At 51.2% G+C, this 20856-nt stretch overlaps 1 protein-coding gene across 8 annotated transcripts in view; it reads left to right on the top strand.

The window, feature by feature from the left end:
* The window catches only part of RENBP (renin binding protein), a 167429-nt gene that overhangs the window by 16708 nt on the left and 129865 nt on the right, over nt 1–20856 (top strand). The window contains exon 1 of one of the 8 annotated variants that reach the window (XM_069645420.1): nt 16304–16393. The exons of 6 other annotated variants lie outside the window; for them this stretch is intronic. The gene's annotated coding sequence lies outside the window, so the exon portion shown is untranslated. Of the gene's footprint in view, nt 1–16303; nt 16394–16834; nt 18427–20856 lie in introns of those variants that run through there. One more of the 8 variants, XM_069645415.1, reaches the window with a different exon arrangement.

Raw genomic sequence — 20856 nt, 5'->3', positions numbered from 1 at the left:
AGTGGCAGCAGCGTGGCTCCCAGGTAGCAGTCCGGAACGGAGAGGGAGTACTGCTGCGGATGGAAGCAAATATCGTTTCAGTGCTGCCAAATGTGCACCCCCCCCCCCCTCCACAACAGCCCAACAGGCCAAAAGCCAAAAGGACAGGGCAACTACAAATCACAGAATGCAAAACCATAACCGGCAGGGGGCGATCCTGTAGTTAGGGGGCAGGTTGTGGCAGTGGTCAGTTCCAGTGAAGGGCGCATAACCTTGCCGAGCTTTTCAAGGAATGAGGTAACGGATTTAGCATAGGCACACGGCAGCATTGGAGTGACGGGCAGATAACTGTGCAGGGAGGTGGCAGATAGTGTCAGGCATTTTCACAGTGATGGAGCGCACAACATGCATTTGAGTTTGGTTAAGACATGCGCTTTTAGTACTGTTTTATGGTGATGGCGGCTTGTAAAGGGTCACTAAGGGCATCACGACCAGTCAAAACACTGGTCCGAACCTCAGCTACACAGCAAAACAACGCGTAATTACGGCCCTCACTTGCCAGAATCCTGTCGCACTGTGACTATCAGTACAAATCACATAATCACTCAAATGGACAATATACCTGCGGATTTACAAATTAAACTTGAATTTGAATTCAAAGCAGAATTGGTCTGTGCAAGCTACGGTTAAGGTAGGGCACGCAGGCTGTATCTCCCTCTTTGAGGGGAGGGGTGCTCTGGCTGGTGTAACAAGAAGGGGCAAAGACGGGGTCTCCAGGAAGGGGAAGGAAACAGCGCAGAGTGTTAGTGGGCTAGAAAGAACAGTGGTTGAGGGTAAGAGCTAACGAATGGGGGCGGGGGAATACAGAAGGAAGTGTTGGCTTCCCGGCAAGATTGTCACAGAGCATTTCAGGATTGATTTCAGGGGCAACATGCCGCCATGGAAGCAAATTGACATGGAGCAACATTAACTAAGTTTACGACAAACTACAATGGAAGGAAACTAACCTAAGGGCAATTAAGTAAAGGCAGGGTAAAGGGACTTCAAGGGGGCAATTGGCAAGTAAGGACCGAGGTTCAGATGGTAGGGAACCGGAACCAAAGCTGCAACAGGAAGGCAGGTCTTGCTGGCCAAGGAGGGGCTCTCTGACCTAGGTGGGATAGTGGCCTGGGGGTTTAGAGCACAAGGGGATGTAGTGCAGGGGAAAACTGATGGAAGAAGGGAGAAGGTTTAAATAAATAAATAAATAAAATAAAAGAAGCCATTGCTTAACAAAAATAAAAGAAGTAAGCCATTGCTTACAAGCGAGGGCTCTCCTGGAAGGGATCACAATGGCCGAGCGAGGCCCAACACTCCCCCCCCCCCCCCCCTTGTCGGAGGGGGGCCTCCTACAAAGGAACCACATGGTCAAGGGAAGACCTTTTTCCAACACGTCGCTGTCGGGATAGTTGGCCCTCCTGCAATGGAGTACAAACTAGTGGAGCAGCAACCTGCAAGGAATGCCGTCACGCAAGGGTGACGGTCCGGGATGGTGATCCCCAGCACAAATAATCACGCCACCGGTGGAGTCCGGAGGGCCAGCGTGTCTGTTGCGAATGGAATGAATGAGGGTAGAAGAACAGCGTTTGGTCTATAGCGGGGGTTTTGGGCAGCGCAGGCGACCAGGTGCCTGAGGGGGAACTCCATGCTGCTGGGTTGCCCGCAGTGAGTCATGGCGGAGGAACTGGTCGCGGTATTAGGTGAATACCACCGGATGTTACATGGTGTTCCCATTAGAAAGTACTGTCGGATACCACAAGGGGAACTGCACAGCCATCAGCTTAGAATGAACAGCGCCCAGGAGTATTAGACTCGGGGGAGGCCCCTATAAAAGGGGAGGGATATGGGGCTTGGAAGACGTTCCAACTCCAAACATGGGTGGGGGGAAAAAGGGAAGTGCATCGATGGGAAAAGAAAAAGGAGAGTAACAACGAATACAAGGGGAAGGAATGAAAGAATTTTTTAGTTTAAACCGGGTCGGCAAGGAGGATGGAAAAGTTGGGGGGGAGGGGATCCTGGGGCGATGGGTTAGCTAGGGGGGTTAGGAGGAGAACTGGGGCAGTTACAAGGGACCGCTTAGGGAGAACACTGAGGAATGCCTGGGAGGGGGGTACTTTGCCGCCGGTGGGTAGTGGCCTAAGAGGAGCAGGGGGTAGAGTTGGGGAGGACCTTTTTAGCGATGGGTAAGGGGAATAGGATGGGTAAGGAATGACTCTGGGGGGTAGGTAGCTTTTTAGTGGAGGGCTCGTGGAAAAAGGAGGGCGCATTGGGGAAGGAGAGGCCTGAGGAGGGCTGGGGACCGCTAAGGCAGACTGGAGTTAGGGCCTCCCTGGGTTTCAACGTAAGGGGGGGGGATCCCGACAGGCTAAAGGAAACACTTAGGGGGAGCTAAAGCAGTAGGAAAGAGAGACCTCCAAGGGAAAAGGGGAAGAGAGGGAATTTTGGAAAAAGGGAAGCATGAGGAGGGAAAAGTAGTCATAGTGGCAGGATCCCAAGAAAGGAGAACAAGAAAAGAAGGGAAAACGAAATGGAAAAGGATAAATGCACTTAAATAGAAAGGGGGAAAAGAAAAATGGAAAAAGAAAAATGGGGGGGGGGAGAAAAGAAAGAGGGCCAGAGGGTAGTGAGGGATGGACAAGGAGTGACGGGGCCCTTGATGAGTTCGCACGGACCGGAAGGGACGGGGGCGGTGGGGGTGGATTAGGATGCTATTCCCCTATGCGCTTTTATTGGCTTGTTTATAAACTGAGGTGGGTTCTAGAGCCTTACTAGGAATTTTATCTGCTCATGATCCACTTGTGTTTAGAAAAAAAACACTACGCCTATATTTTGAATAACAGAGGTGGGTTCTTGGAGCCTTACCAGGATTCTTCCCTGCTCACTATCCACTTGTGTTTTGCAAACCCCCTAGGTGCTTTTATTGGTACAACGTCCTCTCATCGCGGGACGTTTTTTCGCAGGGTTTTTTTACTGCAAATTATTTCACGAAAAAACCATTGGTTGGTTTTTTTTTAATTTTTTTGGGGGGGTTAGAAAAATATATATATATATATATATGGGTGTTTCGGAATAGATAAAAACTGAAAGGGAATGGGGGCTTGGGGGACCCCCCAAAAAATCATTTGGTGTTTTTTTTTTTTCTGTAAAAAAAAAACCCGCGAAAAAACATCCCGCGATGAAATGACATGGAGCCCTTTTATTGGATTTTTTCCCACTGGGGTGGGTTCTTGGTGCCTTAGTAGGACTATACCCAGCTCATGATCCAATTGTGTTTTGAAACCCCCTATGCTCTTTAGTTGGATTATTTTTCTACGGGGGTGGGTTCTTAGAGCCTTAATAAGAATATACCTGGCTCATGATTCACTTGTGTTTTGAGTTCAAGAAAAAAAAACCCACAAGCGCATTTATTGGAGTGTTTCCCTCGGGGGTGGGTTCTTTGAGCCTAATTGGATTTCTCTCTGCTCATGATCCGCTGTGTTTGGACCCCCTCTGGGATTATATTGCATTGCTTTCTTGGGGGGAAAGGGCCGGGGCGGGGCGGGGTTTCTATGATCCATGGTCTTGAATACTTAGTATTTATCCCCTTGACGGGTTTACGCCCTTCCTGGCATCTGTTTGTTTTTTTAGCAGGCATTTTAGCCTTTCTTTATACTTATTTGGGCTTAAAATTATTTAAAAATTGTTTAAATATTTGCTATTATTGAGGATATACCGGGCCCCTGTTAATGGGGTTCCTAGAGGCTGTTTGATGGGTGGGAGGGAGTGCAGCAGGTCCGTGAGCCTGCTGGAGCATGTCGCGGGGGAGAGGCAATGAGTTAGAGGGGCTACCTTGCCCTCCCTGGTTATAGGCCTATTTTTGCCTGGGGGCAGGGTAGCCCCTCTTTGATCATCAAAGGCTCCATGTCCGTCTGGATGGGAGAGGGACCTTTGATGTGGGGTGACAGGGGCAGGGACTACCTGTTGTCGCCTGCCCCTGCCATCTCGCTTTCCTGGAGGGAGCCCGGCAGTCTAGTCCCCATTGTTCTGGGGACTCGGCTGCCCGCCCTAGAAGGTGCTGCCCTGCCAGACCCATAACAAACCATCCACCTCCCAGTTTATGCCCTCGGGCCTCTGATCCGAGAGGGCCCATGTTTATAAGCCTGGAAGTGTTTTTGTGCGGGGGTGCATGCAGGTGACGGGTGTCATGAGTGACAAGTATGACATGACAGAATGACAGTAATGACAGTGTCAGGAATGAGGAGGACAAACAGGATGTGAGGTGGAAGAACTTTGGCCACAAGCTTTATTTTAGTACAAGCCAAAACCAATCATAAAATCATATAGCGAATAACAAGAATATTTTTTGGGGATCAGGTGAGCGGGGGGCCCAACTCCCATGGAGGGCCCGCTCGAGGCTGATTCCCCCCGCCTCCACCCTGAGGGGGTGCTGACCGGCAGCCCCCAGGACGCCCCAAAATAGATGACCTAACTTAGGCACAACCCCTGGCAGCCATGGGGCCAGAAGGTATTTCTGGTGAATATGTCCATGCCTTCAATGGACAAGTGGACACCCTCACAGCAGAACATGGCCCGGTTGTGCACCGGGATCCCATGCATACGAATTTTGAGGCCTGAAAAATAGGCATAAATTGGCCACTGCCTTACTCAGTTTGTGCCTGGATATTTCCATGGCTTTAATTGGACTCCGCGCCATGCCAATGCTGGCGCGGGATGATCTCGGACATCATCACTTCTGTTCCTAGCCTCAACATGTGACCCAGGGATCTGAGAGAGGTGCAGATTTCCGCCAGGAGGAGTTTCCTGCCTAGGTTGGGCAAATCATTGCCTCGAGGTGGGTGATGAGGAAATCTGTGGGGTGCGGGGGAGGGAAGCTTGCCCCCAGTAGGCCGTCCCAGTAGGCCTGCCAATTTGTAGTGGAGGTCCCCCTAGCGCGTGCCTCGTTTGCCCCACCAGTAAGTGATGGTGTCCTGAAAATGCATGCCGTCCTGGGTTTCCTCCAGCCATCTGCTGGCCCTGGTGGTAAACGAGTGGCCCACGATCCATGCTGTTTTGGGAGGGAGGTTGCCTGTGAGCACACGAAGGGTAGAGGGGAGGGAGAAGACTGTTAGATCAAGTCTTTCCTAATAGAAGTCCCCGATTTCCATCCAGCCCCCTATCCTCTTTATGGCTTTATCTTGCAACCCCTCCATCCAGGCTGACGTGGCCGCTCCTATCCTAAAGGAGTGGGACCCAAATTCAAAGGGGTTCCATCCTATTGCAATTATGGTCTTTTTGAGAACTGACCTCAATTGAAATCTACTGAGCACAGGCCCATTTTTTTATTCATTTATTGAAGGTGTTTTAGCCTTTGTGTAACCACTTTGGTGTTTAAATCGGCATTTTCTTCACTCATGATCCACTTGTGTTTGAATCCCCTATGTGCTCTTATTGCATTGTTTCTCCTCCGGGGGGGGGAGGGGGTGGTTCTATGAGCCTGGGTTTTAATAACTGAATTCTCTTTCCCTCCTCCTTGCTTTTGCTCTGGGGGCGGGTGAGAGCAGGGGTTCTCATGGGGGAGCCTTGTCTGGAGGGGTCTGTCATGTTTTGTTCCAGGATGGCCCCAACCTCCCCTGCAACTGCTGTCCTCTTTGCTTCTGCCTGTGGGTTTAGTGCCCTGAAATTGGAGAACTGAAAACGAGACAGAGCGTCAGTGGCTTTGTTGTCTTTGCCTGCAATGTGCCGTCCAATTATTACAATGTTGTGTTTCAAACTAACTTTTGTAATTTCTCTTAACACTTTCAGAACCAGAGAGCCAGATGCAGCACCCTTGTTCAACACGTGTACAACTGCCATGTTGTCTGACCATGTGAGCAGTCTGTATTGGTCAGCAGGTCCCCCCCTAACCCCAAGTAGAGTGCCAACCATATGGGGAATATCTCTAGCAGGGTGATGTTTCTGGTCCAACCCCACTCGTGCCAGCAGGGAGGCCAGTGGCTGGCGCACCACTTGTTACCAAAGCATATCCCAAAGCCTTTGCTGCCAGCCGCATCTGTGAACAGTGCCCTTTTCCAAGCATCATTTATGTTCTTGCGCCATATCACTTTACCAGTGAAATTGCTAAGGAATGAATCCCATATGGCTAAGTTTTGTGCTATCTCTTTGCCCAATCTGATGTGGTGGTGTGGCTTGGTTACCCTCCTCATTTTCAGTTCCAGGGTTCTGTGGAAGACCCGGGGCATGATTCGGGTAGCAAAATTGAGCTTCCCAGCGAGAGATGCATTTCCCGCAGGGTCGCCTTGTCCCTGCCTGTCATCAACTTTATTGCTTTTAATAGGTCCTCTCTTTTTCTTTGGGTAAGCAGCAGTCACCCTTGGAAGAGTCAATCTCAATTCCCGGGAATGAAGGAGTGGTGGTAGGCCCTAGCGTTTTCTCTGGCGCCAATAGGACCCCCAAAGCCTGCATGGTTTCGCTACATTTTTGGATGGATGAGCTGCATAATGGTGACCCTGCTGGGCCAGTGAAGAAGTCGTCGTCCAGATAATGCACCATTCTTGCTCCGGGCATGGCTTGCTGGAGTGTCAATTGTGAAAATGAAAAGCTCGAAGTAGGCACACTCAATGGCGCAGCCCATGGGGAGGCATTTGTCAAAATAGAATTTGTTCTCAAAATGATAACACAGCCACTGGTAGGTCTCATGTACAGGCAGTAGCCTAAATGCTGACTTAATGTTGGCTTTTGCCATGAGGGCGTGGCTACCTGACAGTTTCACTAAATCCACTGCATCTTGTACACAGCTGTAGGAAACGGCTTCCTCTTTGGCAGGGATGCGCTAATTGAAGGAGCTCCCAGGTGGGTAGGATAGGTGGTGGATCATCCTAAACTCCCCCTGTTCTTTTTTGGGCACAAGGCCCAGGGGGGGGGTGCATAGAAACTAAGGTAGGAGGTGGAAGGGCCCCTCTATCTTGCCCAGTTTTAATTCTTTTCCAAAAAATTTTCTCTGGTTATGTGGGCAAAGGAGGAGGCAGATTTTAGGTTTCTGGGGATAATGTGTGATCCATGACCCCTGAAAACCTAATTTAAAACCCTGACCCAAGAATCTTCTAGCTGCTGGGTCGGGGTAGCTTTCTAACATTTGCAAGAGTTTGTCCACTTTTATTGGTGAGGCCCCCATTTGAAATCTAATGGATGTTTTCTGCCTCTGTGACTTTAGGGTTGGGCCTGGAGGGGGATGGTTTGGTGCAGTTACCGCTGCTGTGTCCTCCACTACATGTGCTGCATTGGTACTTGTACCTGCAGCCATTGCACTTGTTGCCAGACCCTCTGTTACAGTACCAGCAGGTTCCGGTGGTGCTCCCTTTGGCCCCGCCGGCGCTGCGGGTGTTAAGCTGCCCTTGGGTTTGCCCCGCTTTCTGCCCCCCTGGAGGCGGCCTCTTCAAGGAGGGCTTGGTTTTGTTGGCATGTGAACTATCTTGTTGGTGCCTGCGCTGGTTGTGCTGTCTGTTTCTTCCCCTTCTGTTACTCTGATACTCTTGCTCTTTGTTGCTCTGAGCATTCCAAGCTGAGTTTTCCTTTAGGACATGGAAAATATACAGTTTGGGGTCTTTCTCTTCCCAGCCTAGGTCAGGAAATCTCTGCATTTCTTTCCCGAATTCCATGTCGTAGTTCAGCCATGATCCCCCCCCCCCCTCCACAACCCCCAAATGTATTGAATATCTCCAGAATTCTGTGATGGTAGGCAATTAGTGCAGTGCCTTCTTCTGGATATTTCTTTAAAATAATTGACAGGATTTGAAAAGATGCCTGATTCTGAATATTCTTTTCCAGGCTAGGCCTCTTCTCTCTCTTTTTCTTCTTCCTTCTGGTCTTTTTTTGGAAATTCCAAAGCCTAATTCCTCATATTCCAGAAGGCAAAAAATATCAATGAATTGATTTCTCCAAATCTTTTTCTTACTTTTGCATTTAATGTGCCATGCAATAGTCATTTTTTTTTTTTTTTTAACTTCTATTCATACTTTTGCCGGCTGTGCGCCTCCCATATTTAGTCATTTGAGAGCTTGGAGACTCGACATTATCGCTAGCCAACCCATGCTTTAAGGTGGCCCTGGTCCTCTTCACCCCCTGCATCAGACTCTGTGTCCGTGCTGTCACTCTCGCTGCTGGAGCTGCTCGAGTCCTCCCTGTGCCTCTTCTTCTTTTTCCCAGCACCCCCATCTTTGTGCGATTTTTAAAAATTGCTTTAACATTGGCCCCAAATCATTATTTCTCACAGTACCCGATTTGGCTTTTCTTTTGCTGCCGGGGTGGGTGTCTGAAGAGGCTGGCATGCTGCTGACATCAAGGCGCTGCTTCTTCCTTGCCGGCTGCTCCTTTTCTGCTGGATTATCTCCGCCGTCGTCGTCTTCATGTGCCTCTTCATCGGTTGAAGCTGGTTGATGCAAGTTCAGCCATTTTTTTCTTGCACCAGGTCTGTGCCATGGACTGCTTCAGCCGTCTTGGCCCACTCCAGGAGCAGCGTCTCCTTCAGTGAGAGTACATCGGCCATCCTTGTTCCTTGGATGCGCAGTGGCTGGAAGACTCTTCCTGTGGACTGTGGCCGTTGTATCCTTCTGCTTGTCACTGGTGAAAATTAGGGGTTTTGAGTGGTCCTTGCCAGTGAAGAGTGTGCAGGATTGCACGAATCAGGTCCTGGTAATAGTGCTCAGTGAGGGGGGGTGGGGGGAGGAGTGCAGTGGGCTCCTTGTTTGCCGTATAAACTGTATTATTTGACTAAAAACTTATTTTCCCAATGTCCGTTTTACTTGCCAGGCACTTGTGGCGGCACAGGGGTCTTTTTGTTTCTTTGTTATTGCTCTGTCTTCCCGCTTCCAAAATTTGCGCGCCGATATATATTAATACTGCCCTGCGTATATTGTGCGGTCGAACTCCCCTGGATGTCTTGGAACCTCCGTAAATGTTCTTTCCTCTTTGTCTTTTTCGAGGTGTAATGGCCTTCCCCGCCGTGTTCTCTGCTGCGCGGTCACCCTTGCTATTCGCCGCGGGAAAATAGGTGCTCTGTAAGTGTTCGCCTCACCCTTCTTCTGACACAGTGGAAATTCTTTTGTCTTAAAACAAAACAAACAAGTGCCTCTGACGCAAGTTAATGCTGCCTGCTGCTGCTCAGTGGCGGCTTCTTGACGGACTTGCCCATCTGATTCTTTCACCCGGTGTTTCCTTCTTGGAGCCCAGCTGATGGATGTCCTGTCAGTCTTAAAGAACCTCTTCTGCAGCGTTGCAGTGACCCAGCTGCGCTCTGTTTAGCTGCGGTTGGTGGGGCTCTGTGTCGTCCTGCTTCCAATGCTGAAACACGCAGCAGTGATTTCTGATGTCCCCTTTCCCTGCATGGAGCTTGCGCCCTGTACCCCGATCAGGCTGGGTGGGCTGGGGGCCCATCTGGTGTCCGCCTGCCACCCTGCAACCCCAAAGAAGGTGTTTTATTTTTCTTCCTATTTTCCTTCACCGCACGCTTGCAGATTAAGGAGAGGGGATGAGATTTTTCTTCCCGTCCGAGTCTCGTATCAGGGGGAGAGGTAATGAGTGAGAGGGGCTACCTTGCCCTCCCTGGTTATAGGCCTATTGTTGCCTGGGGGCAAGTTAGCCCCTCTTTGATCATCAAAGGCCCCCCCCACTCCACATCCGTCCGGATGGGAGGGGGGACCTTTGATGTGGTGTGACAGCGGCAGGGACTACCTGTGTCGCCTGCCCCTGCCACCTTGCTTTCCTGGAGGGCGCATGACAGTCTGAGTCCCCATCCTAACACCCTCATGCAAGGCAAAGGCAGCACCTAGAAGGTGCTGCTCTGCCAGACCCATAACAAACCCCCCACCTCCCAGCTTACGCCCTCGGGCCTCCCATTTGGGAGGGCCCATGTTTAAAAGGATGCGTTAAGTTATGCAGGCCACCCGGTGCCCACCCCACTGGCTGACATTGAGTGAGGATGGTCGTTTAGGACGGAGGTGCTGCGCAAGGCTCACACAGCGAGTCAGGGGTGCGGAGGCCAGGAGGGGAGAGTGTGGAGTGTGCTTTGTGGTCAGGTGGATCGTAGGGCCCAGACTGCCCTTCGCGCTGGGAGATGTGACGCTACCCACGTGACACGGCGTCGGGGTCTTAAGGAGACACTAGCACAGTAACATCACCCCTGGACAAATGTCCTTACGTTATCAACATTCTTCAACCAGGCGTGCTGGTTTCTTCACGGCTCGTTGGGGCCGGCTGCTGTCGGCTTTTCCTGGGTCTTCTTCTGGCCTATGTTCTCTTCACTCCTGGGCGAGGCGAGAATCTTGGAGGCATCCATAGTGTGTCTTGAGGATCTTGTGGAATCGGTTCTGGATCTGGGGGCTGAAGTCTCTCACTTCCACTTGTCGCTGTTAGCTTGAACTGTGAGCTCTTCCGGGTTATTTCTCGCCCTTCATTTTCAGCAGTCGCCATAGTTCCTTTTATTGCTGTGACTTGTAGTGGTTGTGGGGCAAATCGAGAGTCGGTCTTCTTGACTGCTGTCTGTTGTACCAACACTTCATCTCCCACTTGAAACTCTTTTGGGCGTGCTCCTCTTCTTTCATCTGTCTGTGTGCGGGCTCATTCTTTCCACTCCACGTCTCTCTTTAGGATTTCCGGATCTGTTTCTGGCTTGTTTGCTAGATGTCGTATGATTTGTGTGCGAACTTGGTATTTTGCCATGAGTTCAGCTGGGGTCCTGTTTGTCGCTTTGTGTGGTCTGTTATGATAATCTCAGTATCCTGCATAGAACCTGGTGTGGGTCGACGTTTTCTAGTTGGGCTCTCTGTAGCGTCTTTTTAATAGAAGACCTAAATCTCTCGGCCATCCCGTTAGCTTGCGGCCTTCGAGGTGTTAATTTTCTGGTGCTTGAACCCGAGGTGCTTGGCGAATGGTGCAAAATCAAAAATCATGGCCGCAGAATGGCGGGCCATTGTCTGACTTGATGACGTCTGGTATTCCCCATTCGCTAACGACTTTGTCGAAGATGGCTGCTATTTGGGCAAAGGCTGTGGACAAGGATCTCTTTACGATTGGGAACCTTCAGTGTTCGTCAATAAATAAAAGTAGGTATTCCCCCAATTCTAGTGGTCCATAAAAGTCCACTGCCACTTTTTTCCACAGGTGTCCTGGTATCTGTGTTGGCTGTAGGGGTATCGGCGCTTCAGCTCTGGCCGTGCATTGACATGCCATGCAGTTCCTTACCCACCGGTCCACTAAAGCGTCAAGGAAGGGAAACCACACGCGGCAGCGTAGTTGTCGTTTGGTATTGTCCGCTCCGCGGTGTCCCTCATGGGCTGTCTTGATTACGTCTGACCGTAGAGCCGCTGAAACCACTATTCTGCACCCTCTGAGGAGTATGGTTTTGTCTTTTACGGCTAGCTTTGTGTGAACTTTTGCGAGCCTCTCTAGTTCATCTCTGTTTGCATCTGGATGTGTCGTCAGTGACCTCCTGTAGTTCTTCCACTTGTTGTGCTCAGTGAGGTCAATCGCCAGGGCCATGGACGGATCGGCTGCTGACGCCAGGGCGATGGCTTCCAATGATATTGCTGGGGGCAGCGTGTTGGGGGGGATGTAGCTTATGTATTCCGTATAACCTGGTCTTGGTGTTGGTTTTCCTGTGGGGTGTCTGTACAAATAGTCAGCTGGGTGTGATCACCCCCCGGGTGATGGATGATCCGGTAATCGTATTCTTGTAAGCGAATGCCCCACTGTTCAATTCTGGGGGGCATCTTTGTTCGTGGGTTCCCGAACAGCGAAGTAAGGCCTGATGGTCAGTGATGAGGGTGAATCTTTTTCCTATTATGAAATTGTGAAAGTGTTCACATGCCCAGACTGCCTCTAGGCTCTCTTTTTCTACTTGGGAGTAGGGCGGGGTCTATGGGGGTGCCAGTGCCCTGCTGGCATATGCCACTATGTGTCTCGGGTGGGTGTCAACTCCATTGGTCTGAGCGAGTATGGCTATTTCGGTGTGCCGGTCTGGGTCGAAATAGGCTAGTTTCCTGGCTTCCACCAAAGATTGTCTTATGGTGTTGAATGCTTCTTGGCATTCTGCTGTCCAGGCAAAAAGCATGTCCTTTTGGAGTAGCTCCCGGAGTGGTTCGGTGATTGTGGTGTAATGCAGTATATACCTCGCACAGCAGGGGCATTGCTAGGGGGGAGCAAGGGGGGGCTATAGCCCCTGATCTTTTGGTTGTAGCCCCGGATAGAAACTCAGGAGCTATAGCCAAAAGGCTAGCTAGCCCCCAGTTCCGACATCAGCTTGGCCCCGGATCTTTTCCAGACCTAGCAACTCCCCTGTCGCACAGTATCCTGCCATGCCAAGAAATGATCTGACGTCCGCTATTTGTCTCGGTTCTTGAAGGTTGAAAATTGTGGCAACTTTGTCAGGGTCTGGGGGTCATTCCGTCTGCGGAGAAAATGTGTCAGAAGAATTTTAATTTGGCTTTGCTGAACCGGCACTTGTCGACATTTAGGGTGAGGCCTGCCTCTTGTATGGCCTTGCACGAAGGGCGACGTCATGTTCCTCTTTCGACCGCCCATACACAAGAATGTCGTCACTGTAGTTCAGTGCACTTCTTATTGGCCGATTTGTCTGATGGCTTCGTGGAAAATTTCTGCGCCTGATGATATGCCGAAATGTAAACAATTGTAGCGGAACAGCCCGTTGTGTGTGGCAAAGGTGGTGATTCCTCTCGATTCTGGTGGTACCCTTTATTTAGGTCAAGCTTGGAGAAGAGAGTGGACTTGTTTAGTTGGACTATCATGTCCTCGATTCTTGGGCCTGGGTGTCGCTCTCGCTGGATGGCGGTGTTGGCTATTCGCATGTCCACGCAGAGTCTGAGTCCTCCGTCTTTTGTCACTATTACTAACGGGGGCACCCACGGGGTCGGGCCCGTAGCTGATTCGATTATTCCATCTTCTAGGAGTTGTCAGAGTTCGGCTGCCACTGCGGCTTGCAGATGGAAGCCAACCCTCCGTGGATGTTGTGGAACGGGTCGGGCGGTGGGATCAATACGGAGTTTCACAGGCGCTCCTTTTCCCTAGGCCTTTACAAATGAGTGGGAATTCCTTCATGATGGTGTCTTTTGACATTGTGTCTATACGTGTGGGTCCCGATCGGACGTTGAACACACTGTCTCTTGTCTCATGTGTTGGCTCTGTTGAGTGTATTTTGTCGCCCTCTTGAACATGTATGTCTGAGTCCTAGGCAAGAGGCAGTTTGATAGCTAAGAAGGCATCTCCCTTTGGTCGGACTGCGAATGACCTGAATGCCTGTCGTTGTGGAGTGGCTGCCGTGGATAAGTTAACGACTGAAGGAGCCAATTGTTTGTAGGGGGGTTGCTGCGCCCCATTGGTATATCTTGGAAACGGATGGTACCAGGGCCGGCTTGTCAGAGATTTGTTGAAACTCCCCCTCTCTCTCTCATTATGTTGACGGTGGCTCCTGAGTCAACTAGGAAGCAGAATTGTCTTCCTATTTCCACCGGTATCTTAGGTGCTTTACGTGCTTCTCCTTCATCCATGATGAGATTGACGTACTCGTCTTGCGGATATTGGTCATACAGATCGACTTCATAGTCGAGTCCTTGTTGTTCTGCCTCATAATAGATGTGGTGTGTTGGTGGTCCATCATATTCATCCCTTATGTGGGATACCTGCTCGTGTCCCTCAATTGCCTGGATCTCGTCAGTCGGGTATACGTCCTTGACTACTCTGACGTATCTTCGTGGGTTTTGGTGGTAGGGGCACGTTTGGTAAGCTTGAGCTTGTGAGTTCCTGTTGGGCATTTTGAATTGGGGGGCAACAGGTAGTCTTTGTGTCAGAAATGGTCTGCCTTCCCTGCCGACTGACTGAAAGTGTCCCTCTCTGCCGCAGTTGCCACATCTCTGGGACAGTGCGGGACAAGTCCCTGCGTGAGGGAAAGCCATCCCACAATGGTAGCACTGGCATTGGGTTCTCTGTGTCATTGAGTAGTTGGGATTGGGGGTTCTCTCTGTTGTTCTGGTGGCGTTGGACTTCATTGCCGCTATTGTTTCGTTCTTGTTTTGTCAAGGTGGTGCCTGCTATTTGTGCTATCAACCCTTTCTAATATCCTTGCCATCTCACTTACTTCTTCTATGGTGATCGGCTTTTTGAGGAGCTGCTGCTTTAGGGTCTGGGATACACATGCCTCAATTATTCTCAGACGTATGGCTTCATCAAGCGAGAAAGCATGAAATTGGCAATTCGCTCCTTTTATTCGTAGGCGGGTGATGAGCTCATCAACGGTCTCGTCGATCCTTTCCGTGCACTGATTAAATGTGTACCTTTCATAGACCCTATTGGGCTCGATTACCAGTCTCTTATTTAGTGCTGCAATTAGTGTTGGGAAGTCAGTTTGTTCAGCTGTTGGAATGGTTTTCAGCAGGACTTTGATGTCATTCCCTGCTAGGTTTAAGAACCTATTGCGTAGTTTCTGTGATTTTTCTTCTCTGAAGGTGTTGAGTCTTCTAACCACTCAACCCACCTCGGGCCTTTGTCCGCTTGTGGCATCATGGAGAAGGGGGGGGGGCATGCGCCATGCAGTGGTCGCCGTGTTTCCAGTGGGAGCTGGAGGGGTTGGAGCTTGCTGATCTGTCGGAGAGCTCATGGTGAGGTGGTGGTGTTAGGTGAGTGTGTCACTGAGGCTGCAGCTTGTTTTGGTGTCTAAGGAGCTGCAGATGGATGGCTTGGGTTTGCTGTGTTGTGTAGGTACTAGGGTATCACCCGCCTTTCTCTGGAGTCTGCTGGGCTGTAGGCCTCTGGTGCGACCGCTGGCAGAATGCTGCGTGGTCGATGTGTGGGGGCACTCCTCGTGCACGCTGCAGGGGGCCAGCTGCCTTGCTGGCGTGGAATTGACGGGTAGTGGAGGGTGGGCCACGTGGTGTTGGTGTCCCCTCTGTCTCAGGATGAGGATGGGCCTGGGATAAGGTGCTCTGCTGCCCATGTGGTATGCACGTGGTTATGGTGGAGGAGGAGCAGGAGGGCGGCCTCAGGGTTGGCTGCCCGCTGGTGATCCGCGTGGCTGTATGCACACAGAGGAGGGGGGCGGGCCTTGGATAAGGTGTACGCCGCTGTGGGCTGGGATCGGTCTGCAGTGTGGAGGAGGAGGAGGGCGGGCTGGCTTTGCTCGCAGCGTGATTCCGAGTGGGATCGCTGTCGGAGGACAGAGGAGGAGGAGGAGGAGGAGGAGGAGGAGGAGGAGGAGGAGGAGGAGGCGGTCCTGGTGATCACCCCGTCGCCAGTTGTTAGGCCCGGATGGGCCTTTGGAATGAGGACGGACACGCCAAGATTGTACATACATCTGCTTTATTCAGATGTACAACATTAACTGCCCAAACGTTCCCTCCCCCTTACGTTCCTCGTCACGTGACGCTACCCACGTGACACGGCGTCAGTCTCTTAAGGAGACCCTAGCACAGTAACACATTTGAGCGATCAAATGCACGTCGGATATCCCTATTGATAAACCCACGAACCTGTGCAGGTGTTTTATTTAAGCAAGTTCTCTTTAGTCGTTGTTGAAATTCTTATCCAGGTCGGAAATTGACTGCGTGTTAACGTGGTACAACGCACAACGGAAAGGTCAGGTCGACCTCTATTTTCTGAGCTTGCATTTTGTCATTAATTATTTTGTTCCTATTACATGCGAGGGACTATGCACAACTCCGGGAGACTTCAAAGACCAGCATGCAATTGGCAGGCAACACACACCAACCAGGCACAGGTCCGAAGGGGGGAGGAGCAGTCAATGGAGAACATGCAATTTGGAAAGGTGGAGCTCAGACCTCTGTATGGGGACAAAGGAATGTGCATGATGCTTGAGAGAAACTGTTTAGTTAGAAGAAACGGAATTGGGACAATAGCAACTTTTGCACATTCTGTGTTTTGACCTACGTACATAACTGGGTTGTAACCGGAGTAGCTTCCTGGGATGCCAGCAGGGACTTAGTCGAATTCATAAGATTCGTGGAAATTGGAAGGGGCTGGGGGAGTGGGGCGGGGGGGGGGGGGGGGGCTGGAGTCTAGGTTTTCAGAAACACGATGCAGTCTATAAAGGTGGGCGCAATGAGTCGGTAAATGGCACTTTATTATGTAATATTACATGGAACAGTAACTAAATACTACTATGGCTGCTATGCTAAGACGCTGGGAGACTACAAAGCCCAGAATGCAATGGGCTGGACTGGCACTGGTGCTGCCTGCCTGTTGAGAGGGTCAACAGGCAGGCAGGCAGGCAGGCAGGCAGCGGGAGTGCAGCAGGAATTTACGGTGGACCTAATTGGAATATCTGAACGGGCAGTTCCAAGCTGCTTATTCATGTACCATTCTAACCTAGATAGCGGTAAGAATCGGCCCGCCTAAATTCGTGTGATGTATATTTAAGAGATGGGGCACTCGGCATGCATTGTTAATTTTGAATGTTCAGTGTATGCGGTTTCCGTACCGCTTTGTGTTTTCAAATGTATTTCCTGTTACCAGGGGGAAGAAGACGAGACCCTTTTTAAGGAGGGGGGACCCAGGGCAATGAGAGGGAACGGGAGGAGGGAGGAAGGGGAGGGACGGCACGGCGGGGAATTGGGACAGAAGATGTAAAGAGGAATAAAGAGCAGGTCGACTACAGCCTGGCTCCTGCGTCATGTGTGGGGAGCCGACCATAGGCTGAGACTGGGGGGGGGGGCGGCAACAACTGGCGACTAGGCCAATCGAGTGCCTGCGTTGTGCAGCAGGGCAGGCACTGGAACCTAGCAGTGCGGCGAGCGGAAAGGGGCCCAGCAGTGACGGGCGAGGAAGCCCAGCAGCCCGGACTGCAATAGACGTGCAGTACGAGAGGAAAGCCCAGCAGATTTGGTCCGCGGCGGAAAGCGGAACATGAAGACGGTCCTACTACACCCGTGCCCACCCGGTTGGGAGGCCCGGGGCCATAAGCTGGGAGGTGGGGGGTTTGTGCTAACTCCGGTGGGGCAGTGCCTTTTGGCGCTGCCCCACTTAGCATGCACATGGTGGGGTCGGGCTGCTGGGTCCCTTAACAATGGGAACCCAGACAGCGCGTCGCCAAGACAGGAGGGTGAGGTGAGAGGGGCAGGTGACAACCGGCAGTCGCTGTCACCTTGCCCTCCATACTTCAAAGGCCCCCCTTCCCATCCTGTGGATGCTGAGCGGGGGTCTTTTGAAGTTCAAAGAAAGGGCCGCCTTGCCCCCAGGCCGAATTTTGCCTTTATCTGTCGGGGGCAAGGTGGCCCTTCTCATGCTTCCTCCCCGTCAGCCACGAACAGCAGCAGGACGGCTGCAGGTCAAGGAGCACCGTTTGCTGGGTCCAGCTGACAATTTTTTCCTGGCTGCGCAGAAAAAGCGGACATTGACATATTTCCAGCAGTGAAGACCCGTCGGTGAGTGAGCCTCCCCAGCCCCGCAGGCTTCAACAAGACAGAGAGGCACACTGCTGCTGTGCTTTCTTAGGAGAGAAGGCTGCAAGCTCCCCAGCCCCTCCTGCACCTCCCATCGAAGTGGAATTTTGTAAAGAAACCAACGCTGCGCTACACTGTGGCACTCATGCGAATTGCTTCAAGGGAAGAGCCCAGCTACAGCCAGGTGATTGTTTCAACTGGGGGGGCTGCTGCCAGTGTTTTGCGAGGAATCAACGCTGCTCATAAATGGGACAAGGTACAGCTGGACAATTGCTGTATGAGACCTGTCCTAATCTGACATCGTGTCACGACGGCTGGGGGATACAGCGGGGGCTGTGGGCTGACACTGACAGGCCACAGCATTCCAAACCTGACCGAGTCAAAGGTCACAAGCAACGTGCAGCTAAGGAGCAGAGCAGAATTTGCCGGCAGTGTTTTTCTGTGTCTTCAGCCTGGGAAGCAGGACTACACAGAGCACCGGCTTTAACAGCTGGACAGGGGACAGCCGGAATTCCCAGGCACACATTTCGGCAGACCTGCACTGGAAGGAGGCAGACACAGAGCCCCAGCATTTTACTTTACCTGGGAACTACAAGAGGCGGGGGGGGGAGAGGACCCTGACCCACACAGCAAGTTGGGAAACTCAAAGACAACCGATTACGAACCAGCACACAGAGACCCAAACAGGCAAGAGATGGCCAACCCTTATCCCTGAAAGAAACATTACTCCTGGAATGGGCCAAAGCAGCGGAAGCCGTCCATGGCATGGACGTGGTGCAAAAAAGAATGGCAGAGCTCGCATCCACCGGCCTCAACGAGGATGACGCAGGCGCACTGGAAGAGGAGGTCGACGGCGATGAGGAGCCAGCAGAAAGGGAGCAACCAGCGAGGAAGAAGCAGCGCATTGACGTCCGCAGCATGCCCGCCTCTTCAGACACCAACCCAGGCACCAAAAGAAAAGCAAAATCAGGTACTGTGAAAAGCAATGATTTGGGGCCTATGCTTGAACAATTTTTAAAATGGCATAAGGGTGCGGGTGCTGGGAAAAAGAGGAGGCACAGGGATGACTCGAGCAGCTCCAGCAGCGAGAGTGACAGCACAGACACAGAATCTGGGGGCGAGGATGACCAGGGCCACCTTAAAGCATGGGTTGGGCCTAGCAATGATGTACCATCTCCAACCCCTCATATGACTAAATATGGGAGGCGCACTGCCGGCAAAAGTGTAAATAGAAGCCTAAAAAAGACCATTGCATGGCACATTGAGCGGAAAATTAAGAGAAAGATTTGGAAAAAGCAATTTATTGACATTTTTTGCCTATTGGAATATGAAGAATTAGGTTTTGGCATTTCAAAAAGGGATAAGAAAGAGGAAGAAAAAGAGAGAGCAAAGAGGCCCACACTAGAGAAGAATATTCAGAACTGGGAGGCCTCTTTTCAAATCCTATCCACAATAATTCTAGAAAAATTCCCAGAAGAGGGCACTGCACTGATTGCCTACCACCACAGAATTTTGGAGATTCACAATACCTTTGGGGGGGGGAGTCTTGGCTGAACTATGATGGAGAGTTCAGGAAGGAGATGCAGAGATTCCCTGGGCTGGGAGGAGGAAGACCCTAAATTGTATCTTTTTCATGTGTTAAAAGAAAACTCAGCTAAGAGCGCCCAAAGCAGCAAGGACTATGAGCATCAGTATAATAGAAGGGGTAGAAACAGGCAACATAACCAGTGCAGGCCTCAACATGACAGTATAAATACTAATAAAAACAAACCCCCCTTTCGAAGAACGCCCCCAGGGGGGCAAAAAACAGGGCATAATCAGGGGCAGTCTGGCAACCGCAGCAACGGGGGGGCCAAAGGAAGCACTCCGGGGTCCTGCTGGTACTTCAACAGAGGGTCATGTAACAAGGGGACCGAGTGCAGATACAAGCTCCAATGCAGCACATGCAGTGGTGGCCACAGCAGCAACACTTGCACAAAGGCCTCTCTTTCCAGGCCCAGCCCAAAAGTCACTGAGGGCAAAAACATGCACTAGCTATAGATTAGGGGCCTCACCAATAAAAATTGATCAACTACTAAAAATGTTAGAGAACTACCCTGACCCAGCAGCTAGAGCATCCCTGGCGCAGGGTTTCAAAGATGGCTTCCGGATCCCATTCAAGGGCCAGGGATCTCCCACCATACCCAAGAACCTACAATCTGCCTCATCCCTAGCTACCATAATAAGAGAAAAAATTGATAAAGAGCTACAACTAGGGAGGATTGAGGGCCCCTTCCAGCACCCCCCCTTTCACTGAGTTTTTATGCTCCCCCCCCTGGGCATTGTGCCCAAAAAAGAGCCGGGGGAGTTCAGGATGATTCATCATTTATCACACCCACCCGGTAGCTCTTTCAATGACGGCATCCCTGCCACGGAGGCCGCTGTCTCTTACAGCTGCGTGCAAGATGCTGTCGACCTAGTAAAACTGTCAGGTAGACACGCTCTCATGGCAAAAGCAGACATTAAGTCAGCTTTCAGGCTGCTGCCCATGCACAAGAGCACCTACCAGTGGCTGTGTTTCCATTTTGACAATAAATTCTATTTTGATAAATGCCTTCCCATGGGCTGCGCCATCGCGTGTGCCTATTTTGAACAGTTCAGTTCTTTCTTACAGTGGGCGTTCCAACAGGCCATGCCCAGAGCCAGAACGGTACACCATTTGGATGATTTCTTCTTCACTGGCCCAGCAGGGTCTCTCCTATGCAGCTCATCCCTAAAAACATTCAGGGAAACCATGCAGGAACTAGGGGTTCCTCTGGCACCCGAGAAAACTGTAGGACCCACCACCACCCTGTCATTTCTAGGAATAGAGATTGACTCCTCCATGGGGGAGTGCCGCCTGCCCAGGGACAAAATAGAGGACCTTCTTCAGACAATAAGGCAGATGACAGGCAGGGACAAGGCAACGCTGCGTGAAATACAGTCCCTTGCTGGGAAGCTGAACTTTGCCACCAGAATCATGCCCCAAGGCCGGGTTTTTCACAGGAGCCTGGGGTTACAAAGCCACCCCACCACATCAGATTGGGCAAGGAGATAACACAAGATCTGGCCATGTGGAAAGCATTTCTTAACAACTTCAATGGCCAAGTGATATGGCGCAAACCCATGAATGGGGCAGACAAAAGGTCCCTGTTCACGGATGCGGCTGGCAGCAGAGGCTTGGGTATGTTTTGGTAACAAGTGGTGCGCCGGCCACTGGCCGCCCTGCTGGCAGCAGAGGGGCTGGACCAGGAACATCACATTGCTAGAGATATTCCCCATATGGCTGGCACTCTACCTATGGGGGGACCTGTTGGCCAACACAGAACTGGTCACATGGTCAGACAACCTGGCGGTTGTACACATTTTAAACAAGGGTGCT

The sequence above is a fragment of the Ambystoma mexicanum genome, chromosome 2p, assembly GCF_040938575.1.
Source record: "Ambystoma mexicanum isolate Mex_15411 chromosome 2p, UKY_AmexF1_1, whole genome shotgun sequence".
In the NCBI taxonomy this organism is placed as follows: domain Eukaryota; kingdom Metazoa; phylum Chordata; class Amphibia; order Caudata; family Ambystomatidae; genus Ambystoma; species Ambystoma mexicanum.
Note: the sequence above shows the minus strand (reverse complement) of the source record. Positions and strands in the feature narration are given on the sequence as shown.